Source organism: Chrysochloris asiatica, unplaced genomic scaffold (assembly GCF_000296735.1).
Source record: "Chrysochloris asiatica unplaced genomic scaffold, ChrAsi1.0 scaffold00307, whole genome shotgun sequence".
NCBI lineage: Eukaryota > Metazoa > Chordata > Mammalia > Afrosoricida > Chrysochloridae > Chrysochloris > Chrysochloris asiatica.
In genome coordinates this window covers 3,171,171-3,174,337 of record NW_006408825.1, presented here as the reverse complement: position 1 = coordinate 3,174,337, position 3,167 = coordinate 3,171,171, and the positions used below count along the sequence as shown (strand labels likewise).

The 3,167-nt window shown below is 47.5% G+C and overlaps 1 pseudogene; it reads right to left on the bottom strand.

Moving 5' to 3' along the window:
- Positions 1 to 878: 878 nt before the first annotated feature.
- Positions 879 to 1,937, bottom strand: LOC102840925 (annotated as a pseudogene).
- Between the last annotated feature and the right edge of the window lie 1,230 nt (positions 1,938 to 3,167).

The following is a 3,167-nucleotide window of genomic DNA, read 5'->3' as shown; positions in this document are numbered from 1 at the left end:
TAAAGATGCCCCATTGAGGACTAAGGAGTGCCTGATATAGTCATGGTATTTTCATTGCATTGTCCATGGGTTGCTATGAGTCAGAATCGACTAACAATCTAATAGCAGCAGCCAGTGATAAGCTACAATGCTTAGATACATGTAGGACTTTTATGAAGAAAATTAAGAGCATATTTCTTTTTTTTTTTTTTTTTCATTGTAGCACTTTTATTTCTCCTTACACAAGGCTGTGTTGCTGGGGCCTAATGTTTGCACATGACAGTAGAAAACCCAAAATTTGTTGTCATCTCAAGAGTTGAGAATTGTGTACAAAAACTTCACATAAATTAAAATAAAGAATGAGTTTGCAGGTTTAAATGCAAACGGTCTTCCAAGTCAAACAACCCCCGGGGATCCAGTGGGAGAACATCAGCTAAGAAAGGAAACTGGTTCCAAGGGTCAGATTCTTCCAACCCTGACAGGCAGGCAAGACAGATATGACAACCGCTCCGGGCTGCTTACCCATCAACCCTGCAGGTGTGATCCTGGAACCATGAGCTCCTCACATTAATACCATGCACAGACTCGCCGCAACTATGGGCTTCTCACCACCATGTCATCCCTTCACCTCGGCCACCGAGTGACAGTTTCATACATTCTAGGGGCCTAAATCAAAGATATGTACAGGGTATTAAACATAGACCAAGGGAACAAGTAACTTGCATACAAGGTCAAAATCAGCAACAAGTCCTACGATCCAGTGCTGCTGATATCAAGATACAGGCTTCAAGGACAATTTCTTTCCAAAGGCTTCCTCCAGTTTCACGAGGCTGGCATGAGACGTGGGGTTTGTGGGACTGAGTTCATGCGGCAGGTGCCGGAATCTGCTGGCAGTTGGTTTAGAAGCATTTGCAGTGGACGATGGAGGGGTCTGACTCCTTGTACTCCTGCTTGCTGATCCACCTCTGCTGGAAGGTGGACAGCGAGGCCAGGATGGAGCCGCCGATTCAGACAGAGTTGGGGAGGAGCAACGATCTTGATCTTCATGGTGCTGGGCGCCAGCGCCGTCATCTCCTTCTGCATCCGGTCGGCGATGCCTGGGTACATGGTGGTCCCTCCTGACAGCACCGTGTCGGCATACAGGTCCTTCCGGATGTCCACGTCACATTTCATGATGGAGTTGAAGGTGGTCTCGTGGATGCCGCAGGACTCCATACCTAGGAAGGAGGGCTGGAAGAGCGCCTCTGGACACCGGAAGCGCTCGTTGCCGATGGTGATGACCTGGCCATCGGGCAGCTAGTACCTCTAGTGAGGGCGAGGACGTGGCGGTGGCCATCTCCTGCTGGAAATCCGGGGCCATATAGCAGAGCTTCTCCTTGACGTCGTGCACAATCTCGCGCTCGGCCGTGGTGGTGAAGCCATAGCCACGCTCCGTCAGGATCTTCATGAGGTAGTTGGTCAGGTCACTGCCCGCCAGGTCCAGACGCAGGATGGCGTGCGGCAGGGCATAGCCCTCGTAGATGGGCACGGGGTGTGGGACAGCACGGCCTGGATGGCTACGTACGTGGCAGGGGTGTTGAAGGTCTCAAACATCATCTGGTCATCTTCTCTCGGTTGGCCTTGGGGTTCAGGGGCGCCTCGATCAGCAGCACGGGGTGCTCCTCGGGGGCCAAGCGCAGCTCGTTGTAGAAAGGGTGATGCCAGATCGTCTCCATGTCATCCCAGTTGGTGACGATACCATGCTCCATGGGTTACTTGAGGGTCAGGATGCCCCTCTTGCTCTACGACTCATCGCCCACGTAGCTGTCCTTCAGGCCCATGCCCACCTTGACGCCCTGGTGTCTGGGGCACCCCATGATCGAGGGGAAGATGGCGCAGGGGAGTGTAGTCGCCGCAAAGCCGGCTTTGCACATTCGAGAGCCGTTATGGATGACGAGTGCGGCGATCTCTTCTTCCATGGCGACGGGAGAGGCGGAGTGGCAGCAAACAGACAGCACAGGCTGAGAGAGGAGCGGGCGAGCCGGCGGCCGAGACTGAACAAGAGCATATCTCTTAATGAAAAATAAAGATGACTAGAAAATGCAAAATATAGACTTAGGAAGAATGTCTATTATAATTACTTATACATTTTTTCAAAATTAATTCAAAATCCCAATAGTATATTTTTTAACGTCACAAAATGATGAAACTATATTCAAATAACCAACAAAACTAATTGACAAAACACTGCCAAGAGAAGTGAAAGAAACTTTCCCTTCTAAATATTACTATTGAATATAAAATCCCAATAAGCGAAACATAGACAAACTAGTGAAATATTAAAACACCTTTTTTCTGAGTGACAAATTGTTGAGGAGTTTTATTTTCTCCTTTATATGTTTTACCAAGTTCAGTGTTGATGGCAAATTTTGGACATAACATTTTTTCAAAAAATTGCTAATGCACTTGGTTGTCACTGCCTACCTACCCTTTCCACTTTCATTTCTGTTAGCGTCACGCTTTTTCATTCAATTCTTGCAACCTATCTTTTATTTATTTTTTTCCTGTAATGGGTTAGTCCCAACAGTACATAAACATCTTCCCATCTTTAAAAATAAATCTTTCCATGACTCCTTTGGAGTCCAGGTATGGCTTTATGGGTTAATGAGTTGGACTGCAAGGTTAGTTTGAACCGTGAGGCTGGTGGTTCAAGCTCACCAGCTGCTCCTTGGAAACCCTATACAGGGTCGCTATGAGTCGGAACTGACTCCACAGCTTTTAGCAACTACAGCAATGACCCCTCTGCTCAGTTCCAGTTTCCTCTCCCCGTCACATTTCTTTTACAAAGAAGTGTATCTTGGTTGTTTACAAACCCTCATCTCTTTCTTCACTCCAACCACAGCGGTCAACCTTCCCTGTTCATCACCTGACCCTACAGCACCTGGAAATGACATCAGTGATCTCCACATTACTCCAACCAAAGGGTCCTTCGCGGACCTGATTTTACATGACCTAACAGAGGTACTTGACGCAGTAGACCAGCCCAGCTCTCTGAAGCACCTCCCTTCCTGGTTTTTTCAAATCTCCAGCTTCTCTCTTTTATATTTTATTGCTTTATGCAGCTCTGTTCATGTGTGATATCCCCACATAGCATGAGATACTTATGATCAGACCATGAATGGCTCACTTATCTGCTTTACTTTTAAATG